The 20,559-nt window shown below is 38.1% G+C and overlaps 1 protein-coding gene across 33 annotated transcripts in view; it reads left to right on the top strand.

Moving 5' to 3' along the window:
- NCALD (neurocalcin delta) overlaps positions 1–20,559 on the top strand; it is a 438,037-nt gene that overhangs the window by 202,765 nt on the left and 214,713 nt on the right. For 24 of the 33 annotated variants that reach the window (XM_055348177.2, XM_055348179.2, XM_031013796.3 and 21 more), the window contains one exon: positions 13,202–13,251. The gene's annotated coding sequence lies outside the window, so the exon portion shown is untranslated. Of the gene's footprint in view, positions 1–7,799; positions 7,887–13,201; positions 13,252–20,559 lie in introns of all 33 variants that reach the window. The other 9 variants (XM_055348159.2, XM_063709426.1, XM_055348171.2 and 6 more) reach the window with 1 other exon arrangement.

Here is a 20,559-nt window from a genome sequence, read left to right as displayed (position 1 = left end):
AGGCCTTCTGGATAACACTGTCTCTACCTGATCTGGCCTCCCCCCACCATTCAGGCTCACCCCTCGCCTCCCCTGACACCCTGCACGCCTCCCTTTCAAGTCAGTCCTCCCAGTACACAATATATTTTACAGCACAGTGTTTTTGTATCTAATACTGTTGACTCAGCTTCTCTTTATTCATCTTTCACTACAAATGCTAATAAATGCAAAATGCTAAATCATCAGGTTTCTCAATCTAAACTAAAGAACAACTAGAGCATTAACGTTTAGAGAAAAGTTGCAAGAGGCAACCACACTGAAAGTTGTAAGAAGTCCTGAAAATGAATAAACAGGAGATCAATAAAGGAAGAAACTCCTGAAAGTTAATGAAGAGAAAGGAAAAAAATAAAACACAGAAAACTTAAAAAAAAAAAAAAAAAGTGTCCATAGCCTGAGCCCATTTGGTTTAGAGGCGAGCAGGTATTTGCACTTCAGAGTACCTGAGGGCAGCATCATGGAATCTCTGATGTTCATAATGGTTAATGTGTGGAGTTGGTATATAAAAGGCAAAAAGTTGAAAAATTATCATCCAAAGAGGTGTATGTTTTAAAGGTTTCATTTTAACAGGATCTCTGTGGTCCAAGAGGCTTACTTCTGTGGCATACATTATTTTTGAGTAATATTAGTCAAACAAGATGGTATTGTACTAAATTAATGGAATTAGGGGAAAGTACAGCATGATAGTTAAGACTAAATATGGAGTGGGACAAGCCTGGCCATAAATCCTAGCTCTACAGGGTTAGCTGTGGGAACTTTTCAAGCTTCATTTTCCTAGAAGATGAGCATCATAATCTCTACATCGCAGGATCATTGAGAGATTGGACAATCTTAATTAGTTATTAATTAAGTTCTGTTAAGGACTTATAATACAGTTGCTGTGTGAGGCTTTTTTGCAGGATCATTTTTCAGTTAGTTCCCGGCTTGTCATTCAAATTGCAGTCCTGACGGATTTCCAATGTTGCAAGAGTTTAGCACTTCATCAGTCATTTAGGCATTAAATAGACATGAAAATATTTGTTAAAATATTTTCTCTTCTGTTATTTTTAGGTTTTTTAAAAATATGTTTTCCCTGAGAGTAATAGGAGAACAGGTTGCACTGAGAATGAAATCCACATTCCACCCAGGCCCTGACTTTGGCTTGGGTTTGGGCTCTCCCCTGTGGTCAGAGCAGCTGAAGTCTGGGATTGGATGCCCCACCAAAGCCACATGGAGCTGGGAGGACACTTCCACAAGGACAGGACACTGGGTAGACATAACTGCCTGGATTTCATAGACCTATTGCAAGGAGCTCCTTGCAATCTTCTCTAGCCTAATTTTTCCACTTCTTGCCTCAGTGGGCCTCATCTCATGCCACTTTCTTCTGTACCCACTGCGCGGATGTCGGACCGTGCCACACCCTTTCCCATCTCTGGGCCTTTGCACGGGCTGTTCCCTCTGCTTAGATTGCCCTTCCCTGACTCTTGGCAAGGTTGGCTCCTCCTTACCCTTCACTCCTCCACTTAGCAGATCCTTGCTCAGACACCTTCATCACACGCAGACCCTTCTCTGCTACGCTGCGTCTCAGGTCTGACTTCTCTGCTGCAGCTCCCTGACAACAGTGCAGACTTGTTGTATGGATATGTTTGTTTACTTGTATTCCATCCGTCCCCCCATCTAGACTGTACGCTCCACCAGATCAGGGACTTTGCTCTTCTGTTGGTGGGACACTCCTGGTGCCTGGCACAGAGGCTGACACATTCAGGCCCTGAGATGTTTTCTGAATGACTGATAATGAATGAATAATAAACTGGTGAAGAGGTAAAATGAGGTGGGAGGAGGTGTGAGGGTGGGTGACGGAGGATGGCAAGGTGAGGATCATGCTAGTGGGTAAATAAACTTACTGGGATCTGGTCCCTGGTGGGAAGTGACTGCAAACCAGCAATACTCAGAGTGAAGGAGGAAGCCAAGGGAGAACAGGGCCAGTGTCTGTTAATTGAAGAGAGACTCTGGGGCCACTTGTTTCAGGCATCTGTTTTAGCTCTTCTCAATAGGACAGTGACTGTTCTAATTTCTTTGTATGGTATAGGAACAAAAAATAATAACCCATAACACAATTCAGAACATGAGAAAAGCATTCCTGGAAAGTGGCCACAGAAACTACTGCCACTTCCCTTAACGCCACTTATTCCCGAGGGAGACCCACCACCTCCTTATCCCTAACCCTAACCCTACCTGGCCATGATACAAGTGGCATTTCTAGTTGTTTATGACATGCTAACACTTGTGTTTCCCAGGGGTTCAGTGAGCCTAAGTGGGGAGAAGAGTGGGGGGAAATTGTTAAGACTGTGGTCTTTGAAGCTGAGTGCTGGCTCTGCCACCTGGTAGATTGTCAGCTTGGACATATTATTTAACTTATTTAAGTTAAGTTAAAGAAGTTAAATTTTTAAACTTATTTAGAACGGAAATAGTCACTAATAGAGATGGTTCTGAAGATTAAATTGGATAACTCATATAAAGAGCTTAGCTCAGTACCTGTACATGGTTAGTGTCAAATAAAAATTTATTCCTGAGTCCTTCCAAGCCACAATTATCTTCTAATCAGCCCCTGTGGTTGTAGAAAGCTTAGCATGTAATCAACAGAAATAAACTGAGACTACTGGAGCCAGAAAAGAAAAGTTTATTGGAAGGCTATTAATAGCTTAAAGAACTGAGGGAAGAGCTGACCAAACAGGCCTCGGGAAAGTTGAGAACCAAGGGAACTGGGGGGTCCCAGAAGCAGGAATTCATGAGCCATCTTTCCAAGGTCCTGCCGCTGCTGATGGCTCTGCTGCTGGTGTTCTTGTTCTTGTTGGCTGCAGATTTAAATGCCCAGGAGGGAGAATCAGACAGACTGCAGTGGGCTGGGGCTCTCCCCTGTGGTCAGAGGAGTTGAAGTCTGGGATTGGTTGCCCCACCAAAGCCACATGGAGCTGGGAAGACAGTTCCACAAGGATGGGACACCGGGTAGACACAACTGCCTGGATTCCTTAGACCCATTGCAAGGGGCTCCTGAGGACCTGCCCAGTGAACGTCTCTTGCCTGATTTTTCAGCTTCTTACTTATCAACATTTAATTGCCTTTAATCATAGCCCACCATCATTTCCTCCTGTCTTTCCAGACAATCAATCATTCCTTCTTTTGAATGATGTCTATAATGTTGATTCACTCGCATTCATTTAGTCAAATGCTGTGTGAAGCTTCTTTTATAGGAACATATTTATTACATATTTATTGAGCACCTATTAGGTATGGGGTTCTGTTCTAGGGGCTGGTTTAGCTCAATGACTCAAAGAAATCCCATGCCCTCAAGGACATCATTGGTACCATTGCCACTTGATGTTATATATGTATTTAACATATAAATAATGTGTCTGTGAGACAGACAGCCATAAATAAGTAAATAAATACATAACCCGAAGTGGCAATGGTGCTAATGAGCCAAGTGCTAATGAGAGGGGGAATGAGTGTAGAATGTGAGGGGGTATTGCTCACACTGGTTATTCATGTTTATATGTGTCTATCCTTCAACTGATCACGTTTTATTACTTTATTTTTACTTGTCTGCCATAAATGACTAGCTGGCTTCTGCCTTCTGAAGTGAGCACCTTAAAGTACCCTACCTCTGCCTCTTGGTGGATGCTGAATAAATGTTTGTTGAATGAATGGATAAATACACCCTTTATAGTCTGGCTGTCAGATGTCTGTATTTTTCTGCATGTGAAGCACCCAGCCACTCTTCCAAGGGGAGCATTGCAGGTGACATGGACAGAAGGGAGAATTATGCCTGGCTCTGCCCTCTTGGATACTCTATAATGTTTTTGGCTGGCTGATTGACTTAACCCTCATTTAGCCAATCTCTCTTCTCTGGAATGAGGTTGGTTTCTTTGTGTTATTTTTTTTTCTTTTTTCATACATGCTTTCTGAATTTAAGACCAACTCTGAGATATAAATAAGGAAAATATTCATCCCTCACAACTGAAGTCACAGAATCAACATCGGAATGAATCACAGCATCTGAAGGAACCTCAGGAGAGCGGCAATAACAAGGGTCCTTTAAGGGAAGCCTGAATCCTCTTAAATCTATATTTAATGTCTATGTTTATGAAAATGGAAAGAACTAGATGAATCCTCATTTAAGGACTCAATCTAAAAGTAGACAACACGACAATGGAATGCTTTAAAATATTTTTTCGACATTTGTGTAAAATGGAGCAGTGTGGATTGCATGCTGTTCAGACATGGCCTCCATCTTAGCAAGATCTCTGGTTTTTCACTGCAGACCAACGAATGACGGCCATTGACACAGCTCTCTGGTCCCGATTGTAGCTGTGTTTATAAATGGTCAGCTGTGTTGTGTGTATATTTAGCTTATGCTAAGTGCCCCTGAGAGGATGAATATGATCTGTTTCCAGTTTAGTTATGATTTGGAACATGGTAGATTTTTTCCAGATGAATATATACTAAGCCTTTTCCACTTCCTGAGGAAAGTTAGGGTTGGATTCTGAACTGCAAATTGCCAAACTTGTTAAATCGAATTAAAACCAAATGTAAAGTGCTGTTGACTCTATTTACAAGCATTTGTCAGAATATGCTGTGCTGCTCAATGAAAATGCCATGTTTTGAGTGAAAGATTAGATACCAGTGCTGACAGACCAGAAACCATTTCATTCACCATTAGCATGAATGGATGATATGGCTGACTGATAGGATGGTTAGAAATAATGGCTAAATAGTACTGGTGACTATATAGTATCTTTATATAATATTAAAATTTTTCAAAGCCATTTTTATCTAAATGTTCTCAGAGTTTCATATCTCCAAGGATGCAAGAATACACATGATGGTAAAGATGGGAACAATAGACCCTGGGGATCAATGGATGGGGAAAGAAGTTGGGAGGCCTAGGCTGAAGAACCGCCTATTGGGTACTCTGCTTATGGCCTGGATGATGGGATTGTTGGGACTCCAAGCCTCAGCATCACACAATTTACCCATGTAGCAAATCTGCACATGTATCCTTCAATCTATAATAAAAGTTGAAATAAAAAAGAAACTATCTTTCTAATAACATTATCAGCCCTGATAAATATGTTAATAAAGTCTTTAAAATAGTCAAGCTCAAATATTCCATGTTACATATTCTATTTGAAACAAAGGAAAAAATGGGATGCTAGTCAATACCTTTAATAATGCAAATAGAACCCCAGCACTAAATATAAGAGAAAGAACTTATTTTTAAACATTTAATTATGTACAAAGTCCCTTTAAAAAAACCTTGAAATTAAACCAAAATATATAAAGTATCGTAACCATTATCACTATTACAAAAGGATTCTCTCCAGGCTACTGAGAAAGCAAATTCGGCCAGCTACATTTATTTGTTTATTCATAAGCCATACATTTCTTGATAGAGATCTTAAAGGAAAAGTTAGGACCAACTTGACATAGATGTCAGAACTGGAAGGGACTTGACAACAATTACACATCATTTTCTGCTTATAGAGAGCTAGTGATAGTGAGTGACTGCTCCAAGGTCACTTATCTGCTAATAAGTGGCCAAGGTGGGGTAAGACCCTAGACTTCCATTTCTGTGCTCTTTCTACCTTACCTCCTTGCCTCCCGGGAGTGAGATAGATTAGCAAGATAAATTTGTAGTTGTCGTAGTCTTTTCATGCTGCTATAACAAAATACTCACGAGTGGGTAATTTATAAAGTACAGAAATTTATTTCTTGCAGTTCTGGAGGCTGGGAACTCCAAGATCAAGATGCCAGCAAATGTGTCTGGTGAGGGCTGCTGTCTGCCTCCAACATGGTGCTTCTTCTTGTGTCCTCACTTGGTGAAAGGGACAAAAGGACAAAAAGGGCCAAATGCTGTGTGAAGCCCTCTTTTATAGGAGCCTTAATTCCATTCATGAGGGATGAGTCCTCATGATGTAATCAACCCCTTAAAGCCCCACCTTTAATACTACAGTAGTCCCCCCTTGTCCATAGTTTCACTTTCCTAGGTACAGTACAATAAGGTATTTTGAGAGAGAGAAATAGAGACCACATTCACGTGATTTTTAATACAGTATAGTGTTACAGTTATTCTATTTTATTATTGGTTGTGGTTAATCTCTTACTGTGTGTAATTTCTAAATTAAACCTTATCATAGGTATGTATGTATAGAAGAAAAACATAGTATATATAGAAAACATAGTATGTATCAAATTCAGTACTATTTGAGGTTTTAGGCATCCACTTGGGGTTCTTGGAATGTATATTCCCTGTGGATAATGGGGCACAACTGTATTGTACTGGAGATACTATGTTTCAACACAAATTCTGTAAAGACACAAAAATTCAAGCCATGGCAGCAATCTGTAGAATGGTTTTGTTTACATATATATTTTAATGAAAGCAGCTATTATATGAAGAATGAAATATATACTCTGTTGTTATTATCCTTGTGCTCCTACATGTTCCTGCTCTTTCAATCCCATTTTCACTGTTTTCTCATTAATTGCTGGGAACAAATAGGTAAGATAGGATGTGTTTCAATGTGCTTCTGTGAGCAGGTCAGTGAAACGTGTCCAATAATGTAGAAAATAGACAGAATTCTTCTTCTCTTGGTCTCACCCAGTTGTCTTACACATCACCAAGTAGCTTGGTATTTAATGGGCTGTCCATTCTGATGCTACAGAAATCTGTCAGGGTTCTATCATAGGTCAGCTCTAGTCACTGCTCATTTATTTATCTTGTCATTTAACCAAGCACTTTTTTTTTTTCATGAAGCATCATCATTTCCAGAGACACCATTTTTTTTTCAGTAAAATCTCAAAGTCTAGAATTGAGTTAATTATATTTTAAATCATAAAACACTTTAAATTCACTTTAACATGTTTTCACATCTTAGAGGCTGAGGCAGGAGAATTGCTTGAACCCCAGAGGTGGAGGTTGCAGTGAGCTGAGATTGTGCCACTGCATTCCAGCCTGGGCAATAGAGGGAGACTCCATCTCAAAAAAAAAAAAAAAAAAAAAGGTACTTTTCAAGTTGTATCATGTTTGGGTGTCAAAAATATAACTTCGAGATGAAGGAATATACATAAAAATTATTTCACAGATTTTTTCTCAGTTAAAAAATCATACTTGGAAAGATTACATTTTATTAAATCAAACATCTTCTATAGTATCTATATTATTAAAATGTACAGGTTATTATGAGTAAGGAAAAAATTAAGAATCTGTCTTAGATAAGAATTCTTAGATTGTTGGAACTAGAAATAAGATAATAGCTATAATTTGTGGAACATTCCAAGGTTCAATAGCTTGCATGAAGTCCTTACCACTGACATATACCACTTCTAGTCTATGTTTAAAGGGACACCTTTACTAACTCTTTGGTAAAGTCCTGATTTCTGCTTTAACAGTATTCAATTCCCCATTAAGTGCTTAGAGGAATATGAGTCCTCGGTGTATTGACTGAGGTGCATTTTGTAGTTATTGGTACATCACCAAATGTACAGAAATTGGTAGTTACGTCTTTTTCTAATGTTTTCCTAACATGTCAGTTGGGATACCTTTTCTTCTTTTATTATTACAATTAATTTTTTAATAAAAAAGGAATTTTAGAAATCCAAACAATTGCATATTTATTGATATTTTATTCCTAATAAAAGTGATACTTTGATATTTAAGAATTCAATAATATAATTTGAGATTTTTTTTTTTTTTTTTTTTTTTTTTTTTTTTTTTTTTACAGATTTATGAAAAGGGCTTTGGTCCTCTTAATAGCTTTGAAATTGCACTTGACGGACTAATTAGATTGTCTAGACTGGCACTCTCAGAGGTACTTAAATGCACTTTTTATGTCAGACACAAAATTTGAGAGACTACTCCTTCCTTGTGCCCATTAGTAATGGGATCCAATAGATAACACCCACTTCCTTGAAGCCTTCTCAATCGGACATGCTGAGTTAGTCCTGTCACAGGCTAACTAATCATTCAGTTCTTTTGATACCCTCCTTCCCTATGAATCTAACCAATATAATATTCCTATTTATTGACTCATTTTATTGTAATTTCCTATTGTCACATTACATGGACTGCGTCAGCTAGTTCCTTTTTGTCCCAACTTTTATTTTAGATTCAGTGGGTATATGTGCAGGTTTGTTACCTGGTATATTGCATGATGCTGAGGTTCGGGGTATCAGTGATTCTGTCACCCAGGTACTGAACATAGTACCCAATGGTTAGTCCTTCAACTCTTCCCCCATTTCTCCCTCTCTCCTCTAGTAGTCCCTGGTGTCTGTTGTTCTCATTTTTATGTCCATGTGTACCAATGTTTAGCTCCCACTTATAAGTGAGAACATGTGATATTTGGTTTTCTGCTCCTGTATTAATTCACTTAGAATAATGGACTCCAGCTGTATCCGTGTTGCTGCGAAGAACATGATTTCATTCTTTTTTATGACTGCATAGTATTCCATGGTATATATGTACCACATATTTTTTAATCTAATTCACCATTGATGGGCACCTAGGTTGATTCCATGTCTTTGCTATTGTGAATACTGTTGTGATGAATATGTGACTTCATGTGTCTTTTTGGTAGAATGATTTATTTTCTTTTGAATATATACTCAGTAATGGGATTGCTAGGTGAAATGGTAGTTCTGTTTTAAGAACTTTCTTAAAGTTTTTAATTCTTAAAGAATATTTATTTGAGAAATCTCCAAACTGTTTTCTTCTTTTTTCCCGTTGAGACAAGGTCTCACTCTTTCACTCGGGCTGGAGTGCAGTGGCACAATCATGTCTCACTATAGCCTGGACCTCCTGGGCTCAAGTGATCTTCCCACTTCAGCCTCCCAAATAGTTGGGACTACAGGCATGCACCACCACACTCAGCTAATTTTTGTATTTTTTGTAGAGGTGAAGTTTTGCCACGTTGTTCAGGCTGGTCTGGAATTCCTGGGCTCAAGTAATCTGCCCACTTTGGCCTCCCAAAGTGCTGGGGCTACAGGCATGAGCCACCATGCCCAGCCCCAAACTGCTTTTCTATGGGGGTTGAACTAATCTGTATTCCTACCAACAGTGTGTAAGCATTCCCTTTTCTTTGTAGCCTCACCAGCATCTTTTGTTTTTTGACTTCTTAATAATAGCCATTCTAACTGGTGTGAGATGGTATCCCATTGTGGTTTTGATTTGCATTTCTCTGATAACTGGTAATTTGAAGCATTTGAAGCGTTTTTGCATGTTTGTTGGCTGCTTGTAGTTTTCTTTTGGGACATGTCTGTTCACGCTTTTTGCCTTTTTTTTTTTTTTTTTTTTTTGCTTGCCTGCTGAGTTTAAGCTTCTTATAGATTCTGGATATTAGAGCTTTGTTGGATGCATAGTTTGCAAATATTTTCTTCCATTCTGTAGATTGTCTGTTTACTCTGTTGATAGTTTCTTTTGCTGTGCAGAAGCTCTTTAGTTTAATTAGTTCTCATTTTTCAGTTTTTGTTTTTGTTGCAATTGCTTTTAAGGGCCTAGTCATAAATTCATTTCCAAGGCTGATGTCCAGAATGGTGTTTTCTAGGTTTTCTTCTAGGATTCTTATAGTTTGAGGTCTTACATCTAAATCTTTAATCCATCTTGAGTTAATTTTTTTATATGATGAAAGGTAGGGGTACAGTTTCATTCTTTTGCACATGGCTAGCCAGCTATCTGAGCACCATTTTTTGAATAGGAAGTCCTTTCCCTGATGCTTCTTTTTGTTGACTTTGTTGAAGATCAGATAGCTGTAGGTGTGCAGCTTTATTTCTGTGTTCTCTATTCTGTTCCATTGGTTTATGTGCCTGTTTTTGCACTAGTACCATGCTGTTTTGGTGACTATAGCCATATAGTATAGTTTGAAGTCAGATAACGTGATGCCTCCAGCTTTGTTCTTTTTGCTTAGGATTGCTTTGGCTATTTGGGTTCCTTTTTGGTTCTACATAAATTTTAGAATTATAGAATTTGGTTCTATGTGAATTTCATTTATCGTTCTGTGAAAAATGATGTTGGTAGTTTGATAGGAATAGCATCGAATCTCTAGATTGCTTCGGGTAATATGGCCAATGTAACAACATTGATCCTCCTAATTCATGAGCATGGAATGTTTTAACATTTGTTTGTGTCACCTCTGATATCTTTTGGCAATGTCTTGTAGTTTTCCTTGTAGAGATCTTTCACTTCCTTGGTTAGATGTTTTCCTAGGTATTTGTGTGTGTGTGTGTGTGTGTGTGTGTGTGTGTGTGTGTGGCTATTGTAAATGGGATTGTGTTCTTGATTTGGCCCTCAGCTTGAACATTGTTAGTGTATAGAAATGTGACTGATTTTTTACATTGATTTTGTATCCTGAAACTTTACTGAAGAAGTTTATCAGTTGCAGGAGTCTTTGGACAGAGTCTTTAGGGTTTTCTAGGTATAGAATCATATTCTCTGTGAAGAGATATAGTTTGATTTCTTCTTTTCCTATTCGGATGCCTTTTAGTTCTTTCTCTTGCCTGATTGCTCTGGCTAGGACTTCCAGTATTATTAATAGATTGAATAGGAGTGGTGAGAGTGGGCATACTTGTCTTTTTCCAGTTCTCAAGGGTAAGGATTTTAGTTTTTGCCCCTTCAGTATGATATTCGCTGTGGGTTTACCATAGATGGCTCTTAATATTTTGAGGTATGTTCTTTCAATGCCTAGTTTCTTGAGGGTTTTTATCATGAAGAGATGTTGGATTTTATCAAAAATGTTTTGTGTTTATCAAGATGATCATATGGTTTTTGCTTTTAATTGTGTTTATGTGGTGACTCAAATTTATTGATTTGCATGTGTTGAATGAACCTTACACCTTAGGAATGAAGCCTACTTGATCATGGTGAATTAACTTTTTGATGTGCTGTTGGATTTAGTTTGCTAGTATTTTGTTAAGGATTTTTGCTTCTGTGTTTATCAGAGATATTAGCCAGTAGTTTTCTTTTTTGGTTGTTGTGTCTTTGCCAGGTTTTGGTATCAGAGTGATGCTGGCTTTGTAGAATGAGTTAGGGAGGAGTTCTTTCTCCTCGATTATTTGGAATAGTTTCAATAAAATTGGTACCAGCTCTTCTTTGTACATCTGCTAGAATTTGGCTGTGAATCCATCTAGTCCTGAGGTTTTTTTGATAGATAGGGTTTTTTTAAAATTATTGCTTCAAGTTCCAAACTTGATGTTGGTCTGCTAAGGGTTTCAGGTTCCTTCTAATTCAGCCTTAGGAAGTTGTGTGTTTCCAGGAATTTACCCATTTTCTCTAAATTTTCTAGTTAGTATGCATAGAATTGTTCATAATAGTCTCTGAGGATCTTTTGTATTTCTGTGGGATTAATTGTAATATCACCTTTGTCATTTGTGATTGTGCTTATTTGTATCTTCTCTTTTTTTTTTGTTAATCTAGCTAATGGTCTATCAATCTTGTTTATCCTTTCAAAGAACTAACTTTTAGTTTTGTTGCTTCTTCGTATGAATTTTTGGGTCTCAACTTTGTTCATTTCTGCTCTGATTTTATTTATTTTCTTTTGCTAGATTTGGGGTTACTTTGCTCTTGTTTTTCTAGATCCTCTAGGTTTGATGTTAGATTTCTAATTTGAGATCTTTTTAAATTTTTGAGGTAGGCGTTTAGTGCTATAACTTTGCTCTGCTTTTGCAGAATCCCAGAGATGTTGGTATGTTGAATCTCTGTTTTCATTTATTTCAAAGAATTTCTTGATTTCTGCCTTAATTTTATTGTTTACTGAAAGCCACTCAGAAGCAAGTTGTTAAATTTTCATGTAATTTTGCAATTTTGAGAGATCTTGGAGTTTATTTCTATTGCACTATAATCTGAGAGTATGGTTGGTATGATTTTGATATTTTTAAATTTATTGAGACTTGCTTTACAGTTGAGCATGTGGTTAATCTTAGAGCATGTTTCATGTGCAGATGAGAAGAAGGTATATTCTATACTTGATGGATGGAGTATTCTATAGATGTCTGTTAGTTCTCATTGGTTAAGTGTCAAATTTAAGTCCAGAAATTCTTTATTAGTTTTCTGCCTTGATGATCTGACGATGGGGTGTTAAAGCTCCCTACTATTATTGTGTGGCTGTGTGAGTCTTTTTGTAGGTCTAGAAGTACTTGTTTTATGAATCTGGGTGCTCTAATGTTGGGTGCATATATATTTAGGATAGTTAAGTCTTCTTGTTTAATTGAACTTTTTATCATTACGTAATGCCCTTCTTTGTCCTTTTTTACTGTTGTTGGTATTAAAATCTGTTTTATCAGATAAAAGAACAGCAACTCCTGCTTTTTTTGTTTTGTTTTCTGTTTCCATGGTAGATCTTTCTCCAACCATTTACTTTGAGCCTATGGGTCTCTTGAAGACAGCAGACAATTGGACCTCATTCTTTTATCCAGCTTGCTACTCTGTGCCTTTTAAGTGGGAACATTGAAACCACTTGCATTCAAGTAATAGTGATATGTAAGGTTTTGATCCTATCATAAGTTGTTAGCTGTTTGCTTTGTAGTTTCTATTTTGTAGTTGTTTTATAGAGTCTGTGGGCTATGTACTTAACAGTGCTTTCATGGTAGCAAGTATCATTCTTTTGTTTCCATGTTTAGAACTTTCTTAAAGATCTCTCGTAAGGCTGGTCTAGTGGTAATGAATTCCCTTAGCACTTGCTTGTCTGGAAAATATTTTATTTAACCTTCTTTTGTGAAGCTTAATTTGGTGGGATAGTTGTTTTTTGAATATCCCTAAACTTTGATACATCTGGAAGGCAGCTCATCTGGTGCTTGCTCTGAACTGAAAATGAAGGCCCACATTCTTGAGTATTCCTTCACTTAACTCTCATATCCTCTTCCAAGGAGTTATAAATATTAACCAGAAGTCCATTCCGGTTCCCCTTTGTTTCAGTCTCTGCTTTCTTTTCTCAGGGAGTTCATTTTGCTGAACCTCACCTCCACCCCAACCTGCACTCTCTTTTCCAAAACATATTATTAACAAGTAGTAAATAATGTCATGGGATGTCAGTCTCCCAGTGTTCTGCCATTAAAATAGGTGGGATAGTGACCTCAGGACAAAGATTCCTTTAAGATATTTGCATTTACCATTATTGTTTTGCATGTTTTCTTTCAGATTATCTCAACTTTGGTCTCCTGGGACCACTCATTGCTGACAGTCAGAAAGTAAGTGTATATTTAAAATGTTCTTCTTAGCTATAAATGGAAATCTCAGTTTTGTTCAGTAGTTTTCACAAGAGACAGTTCTGTTCAAATGTTTTATCAAGAATAGTAGCATAATGAATGGGAGTTTTGTATATATAAAAGATACTAAAGCCCCTTTAAAAAATTTATGGAAATGATAAATAACTAGAAATGAAGTAAATAAGGTACTGCCTGCTTATCACATTTGAATATTACTTACAGTATAATAAAGTATGTTTGCAACCACTGAGTGGAGTAGTTTTTATATGACATCTTCATCCCAGGCAGCTGCCAGAGTCTTCTCAAGGGGTACATTACAACAGCATCCTCCTTTATGTTAAATGGGGTCATATTCCAAGAGGTATCTCAAATGGCATTAAGCACCAATTAACAGATATCAGATAGTCTGGCACCTAATGGGCACATAACAGATTTGTATTAGAGAATGAACGTGTGGGTGAATTAATTCATCAATTTGTGTGGCAGCTCTGCAAGGTCCTCACCACTGCAAGGCAATGTAGGAGTTAGCTCCAAATCTAACTCCAATGTGGTTAGCTCCAAATATGGATCCAGAGACTTGGGTTCAATTTTGGCTCTGTCGGTTACCATCTGGGTGACTATGGAACACATCCAAATATCTGTTTCTTGTTTTTTTCATCCATAAAATGGGACTAATACCATATTTTGTTGTTATGAGATTATTACAAGGATTAAATGAGTTAATATTTTCAAAGTGCTTAAAAGAGTGACTGGCACATGGCAATCACTGCAAAAATGTTTGTCAAATAAATTAAAATAAATTAAGAATATAGGGACATTCCAAGATCCCATATTTAGAGATTGAGAAACTGGTTTGGTCTGGAAGCAAACAATACATACCTATTTCCCAGATCTTGGTTTCTAATACTATTTTCCAATGAAATGAACCAGAGTTCCTTGGAGAAATGACTGATTTAAGACTGTGGCAGCAAATATACAAGATGAGCCTGGAGCATCTTGTAGTGCTATAAAGTAAAGAAGTGCGAAAAATAAAAATCCGCAATGATGGTTGTATGCGAAAAGAATACAGGACCCAATCGAAAGTACTTTCAGTGTCCAAAGATTGAAAATTTGAGCAAAGAAAGAAAGTTAGAATTAGGATATCACTTAAAGTACAAAATACGTATCTATACTGATATAAATACATGATGAATAAATAAATGAAGAGAATGTAGAAGAATTCCAAATAATGTATGTAAGATACTCTGCCTTTCAGAGGGTAAAGCATAACCCTCCCTGGGGGCTGCACAGAATGACTTTCTTTCAAAGAGTATAGTAAAGAAAGGGAGGGGAAAAAGTAACTTCACAATGGAGAAACCCGAGCAAACACTATCTCAAGCCAGGTGATTAAGGTTAAATCAGCAGTGGCAGGTCACATTGGTAGTAGGTACCCTTGACATGATGTGATGAGAAGGGCACTTTGCCTTTGTAATCTTCCTCCCCAAAATACTTGATCTAAGTCTAATTATGAGAAAAGCATAATACAAATTCCAATAGAGCGACATGCTACAAAATATCTGACCAGTACCCCTCAAAGATGTGAAGGTCATCAGAAACAACTCAAGTCTGAGAGATAGTCACAATCAAGAGAAGCCTAAGGAGACATGATGACTCAATGTAATGTGGGATCCTGGACCAAAAACAGGATGTTAGGTAAAAACTAAGAAAGTTTGACTAAAGTATGGAGTTTAGTTCACAATAATGTATCAACATTGGTTCATCAAATGTGATAAATATACCATGCTAATGTAAGATGTTAATATTTGGGAAAACTGGGTATGGGGTATACAAGAACTTTCTGTATTATCTTTATAACCTGTAAATCTAAAACTTTGAAAATAAACCATTTATTTGAAAAACAGTTAAGTAGGCCAGGCGCAGTGGCTCACTCCTGTAATCCTAGCACTTTGAGAGGCCGAGGCAGGCAGATCACATGAGGTTGGGAGTTCGAGACCAGCCTGGCCAACATGGAGAAGCCCCATCTCTACAAAAAATACAAAATTAGCTGGGCGTGGTGGTGCATGCCTGTAATCCCAGCTACTCAGGAGGCTAAGGCAGGAGAATTGCTTGAATCCAGGAGGTGGAGGTTGTGGTGAGCCGAGATTGTGCCCTTGCACTCCAGCCTGGGCAACAAGAGCGAAACTCTGTCTCAAAACAAGCAAAACAAAACAGTTAAGTAGACACACCAAAACCAAAAACAACAAAAATGAAAACAAACAAAAAAACTGGTTTGGAGGTATACCCTCCAATTTTTAAGTACCAAAATAAAAGAATTTTGATATTTTGAAAAATGTTGAGTCCGATTCATTTGTGTTTCAAGACTCACTCATGGAGAATGATTTTCTGCATTCAAGTTTTGAATTGGATAAAGGTATACACATGTATAAAGCATTCTGCTAGATTTCTGTTATCCTCAACAGCAGAAAGAAAATAATAATTGGCAAATCAGAGCTTTTTTTCAAGAATGGCTGTTATTTGAGTTCAAAGTGGATTATGATATGTGTTAGTTATGTATTGCTACATAACAAATTGCCACAAATATAGTGACTTAAAACAATGAGTATTGTGCTCCATCTTCTTGGGTCAGGAGTCTGAGTGCAGCTTGGGCCTCTGCGTACGGTCTTGGAAAGGTGTCATCAAGATCTTGACTGTGCTGTGTTCTTGTCTGGAGCTTGAGTTTTTTTCTTCTAAGCTCATGCAGTTGTTGGCAGAATCCAGCTGAGATTGTAGGACTGAGGTCCCCACTTTATTTCTGGAAGTCACCTGGGTCACTCTCATGTCTTAGGAATCACCCACAGCTTCTTCCCATGTGGCATCTCACAGGCTTGTCACAACATGGCAGCTTATGCCTTCAATGTCTGCAGGAGAAACTCCCATTGCAGCCTGCTAAGACATCAAGGCAGTGAAATATTCAATGAAGGCATTGGCTTTGCCATATTTTGTTTGCTGAAAATCAAGTCACAGGTCGTGCCTGCACTCTGTGGGAGGGGATTACATAGGACATGACTCAGTGGGGATCACCTGAGGGTGTGTCCTCTACAACAGGAGAATTACAAAACAGATGCAAGTGGCTGGGCATTGGGATTCCACCACAGATGAGCAAACTAAAGGAAAGGCAAATCAGAAATGCTTGCTTCTTGCTTTCAAGCAAACTATAGCACGAGGTAAATAAATAGATTTCACCTCTTGCCCCCAACAAAGTTGTTAAAAAATACTCCTAAATATTCCTCAAAGTTATCAAGTGAGAATTAGGATTATCTGAAGATGGAGGAGTCAGAGAAAAAGATTTGGAGACTGCTCATAAATACATAATCATTTCCCTGACTAATATTTTCTCTTTTTCAGTGAGGAAATTTGCACAAAAATATGTTCTCAACTCCATAGCAACAATGTCTGTGCACCTTAATAACTCATTTTATAAAAGTTCAAATAACATGATCTCATTTTCAAATTTTCATGACTTAATTTTTTTCATTTTTGAGACTTAGTTTTTTAAATGCTTGTGTTTTAAAATTCTGCCTGCCAATAATTATTAATACAATTATACTGTTTAGTTTTTTTATATTTTACATGATGTTTGTAAATTTTATATTTTAAATGTATTCAATATTTATTTTCACTAATTTTATGAGTTCTGAATGCTTTTCTTATAAAATATGAATTACAAAAATACTGGCATGGCCGTTTTGCTCCAGCATTGTAATCACCACCCAGATTTTTAGGACCTCAAAAATATATATTTTTCCTGATTGTTCTTTATAATACTAAACTGTCTAGAAATCCTTATATTTAGGTATCTAAAGTGCATTTGCCAAGTTTCTGCTTGCATCTGGAAATAAAGCACAAGATCCCTTATTAGACCTTGTGTCTAACTGTGGGTTTGGATCATGTCATCATTGTGTCTATGAATATCCACAGAGGTTACTACAAACCTCTTAGGGGACTGAACCAGAAACCTTTGCTATTTATGTCTCAGATGTGCAGCCACCATGAAGAAAGCAGGTAATTCGTGGAAACGCAGCTCATTAGTAGCCAAGATGAAAAGAAAAGGAAATATATATTGCCGTAATTTAATTAAGAAACTCACAAGAGGGGCTGGGCATTGTGGTTCATACCTGTAATCCCAGCACTTTGGGAGGCCAAGGTGGCGGATCGGATCACTTGTGGTCAGGAGTTCGAGACCAGCCTGGCCAACATGGCGAAACCCCATCTCTACTGAAAATACAAAAATTAGCCGGGCATGGTGGTGTCTGCCTGCAGTCTCAGGTACTAGGGAGCCTGAAGTGGGAGGACCACTTGAACCCAGGAGGCAGAGGTTGTAGTGAGCCGAGATCGCGCCATTGCACTCCAACCTGGGTGACAGAGTGAGACTCTGTCTCAAAAAAAAAAAAAAAAAAGGAAAGAAAAAAAAGAGAAATTCACAAGAGGAAGGATTTCCTGTGGCCCACTTCTCCTTCTCCCCCTCTTCTCCTCTTTTTTTTTTTTCAAGTCTCTACATGCCTATATTTTTCTTTTCTCTACTCATTCACAATAAGCCTTAGGCTGTAGCTACTGGTTCCTCTTATGCCAAGGGGTACAAAGAATTGTTATTCAGCATTGTGAGAACAGGATCACCTGTACTATTGGTAAAATAACTCATTTAGCAGATAAAGGTCAGAGCTTACCTGCTTCCTTCTTTCCTCCTTGGGGTTGTTTTCTTTGTAGGAATTAAATAAAGGGGTCTTTTTTGAAAATAGGAAGTAGATTAGAGTAAATAGAAGTAACCTTTCCTGTTTGTGAAGGAGGCATTCAGTGAAAGCTCAGAGCAAGTGCATTTATCTTTAGCTGGAAGGTCATAGAGCAAAGTGATTGTTGATCAGGGCTAAATTCTTAGGAAAGTCTTAGGATTTCTCAAGGTCGTTGCCCTGTGGTGGTCTTCAGAGCTCTTTCTCATGGTTTTAACTGAGCTTCACCAGGGATTTAGGTTTGCCTGGTGGTTTTATCAGATATATTTGCCATGTACCTTAATATAGAAATCTGGTACACTCACCTTTTACCAAAATTCTGGATCTATTTATTATGCGAATAGAACAACCACTAGATCTTTTTGTCAAAAGAGCTGGGCTTATTTTGAAGTAATGCATTTTATAAATAGTATCTTTGTACATTATATCTGTCTTTCCATTTTGTTTCTAGACCATCCTAACATCCTTTCTTTATTACGGTGATTAAATCCACATTGGATTTCCTTATTAGGGAGTACCTAGGTAGCACGTGGCTGTGGCAGTCTGGGAAGACAGACATTCACCAACTCATTTGTTATTTCTCTTTATTTGGTACTATTCTTGGGGCCCTGTGTCCCCAAAATTACCTCCTCTCATTTTGAGCTCTCCTTTTCTGGGATTTCCTATTAAATATGTATTCTGTATTTAGTCATTCCCAGTCTTATTTACCCATTGTTTGCTAGTGATACTTTTTGTCTCCAGACACTGTAAGCTCTTGGAGGGCAAGGTCCTGCCTTCTTGTCTTTTATGCCATCACAGTACTTGGCGACCTCAGCACTCGATGCCCACCTGCCACCATCCCTCATACCTACTCCTCTCATGTCGGATCAAAACACTGTTTCCTCAAGTCAAATAAAAACTTACATACCTTCCATTTGCCCTGCCCAGTGCTCAGGGCCACAGAGATGGGGCCAGCAAAGCAAAACTTCCACACCTGTCTTAGAACCTCCCATCCTCTTCTCGGGACCACTTTTCCCATCTCAGAGGTCCCTAGCTCCTTTCTGGGCATTTCTCCTGTGTCTCATTCTCTGACATCTTTATCCTCACTGAGGTCTTAGTGTAGGATTGCCCCTTCTAGGGCAATCATGTTCTAAGAGAGTGATCCTGAAGACTAGAAGGACTTCACACCCAAAATAATGCACTCCCAATGGTGAAATTCTAGGCACCATGATAGGCAATGGTGGAGACATTTTTAACCCATCCTTGTCCAGCCTCCCTTAAATCACATCACATAGGTAGATGCATACGTTGCTTGCTATAGGTCTACCCTGTCTAGGAACTATTAAAAAATGGAAATGTCGATCTCTGTTCTTAAGGTGTAAATAACCTAGCAGGGGCGTTACATTAAACATGCCCATGGAGAAAGATGAATGTACTGTTTAAGAGGTGTTCTAATCACATAATCCTGGGTTCTCACCTCAGTTTCTCTATACTAGCTGTTTAGCCTTGGGCAAGTTTCTGAACTTTTCAGAAGTTTCTGAAAATTTCAGAGGCTCATTTTCTTTATTAATAACACTGGGATAACAAAGCCTATTCTGAGGTGGTTATGAAAATTCAATGAGATAATTATATGAGATAGTATATGAGATAATTTATGCAATTCTTGGTATATAGTAAATAGCATGACACTTGCGCCATCAATAAGCTTGAAGAAGGCAGTGTGGAAGTCTGAGGCTGAGAACAGGAGTGTGGAGCAAGGCGGTGATGAAGGTGGAGGAGGCTGAAGGGCTTCACAGGAGGGCATTTCTTTGCTTCATGGGAAGTACTGAGTGTTGTCCAATATCTGTGCCTGCACAGGGTGGATACTTCATCCTTTGATCAGTTCTTGGAAGCAACCTGCTGAGGAGTGCTGAAAAGTATGAGTGGAACCTGTCAAAAGACAAAAATTACAACAAATGTGGTCGAAAAATTGAATTGGCTTTTATTTGTGATTTTAGACTTAGGCACCATCTCATTCTATAAAATAGAATGGGTGCTCTGATGGGCTCAACAAGAGGGGGCTTATAGGCAGTAAAAGGCTGAAGAAAGCAGAAACGGAACAAAAAGCAGATCAGTCATTTCAAAGACCACCTTGAAAAAGATCACTTTCCTTATAGAGTTAAAACAGAGGGGACTTCTTTATTATGCTGGCTCAGGTAAACTGGGCCTCCTCTGATTGGTTGCTATGAATCTCTTGATTTTTGGAAAATTGGTCCATTTCAAAGTTCAGTGTGATGATGTGGCACTTAGCACAAGTGACTCCATTTTGATTTGGTCTGGTCTGTTGGGGCCTAGTGCAGGAGCCTAATCCAAAATAATGACCTTCGCTAAATTTTTGTTTAATAAACCCATGCACATTATCACTTTACAGCTTGAGGGATAAAGGTAGCTTCCTCCCTTATTGTAGCTGTTTATTTCTAAGTCTCTCTCCTCCATTGGACTATGTGGTCCTCAAAGCAGAGATCTGACAGTTCATTCCTGTTATCTTCAGGTCATGAGTATGAGTACA

This window comes from Gorilla gorilla, chromosome 7 (assembly GCF_029281585.2).
Source record: "Gorilla gorilla gorilla isolate KB3781 chromosome 7, NHGRI_mGorGor1-v2.1_pri, whole genome shotgun sequence".
NCBI lineage: Eukaryota > Metazoa > Chordata > Mammalia > Primates > Hominidae > Gorilla > Gorilla gorilla.
Note: the sequence above shows the minus strand (reverse complement) of the source record. Positions and strands in the feature narration are given on the sequence as shown.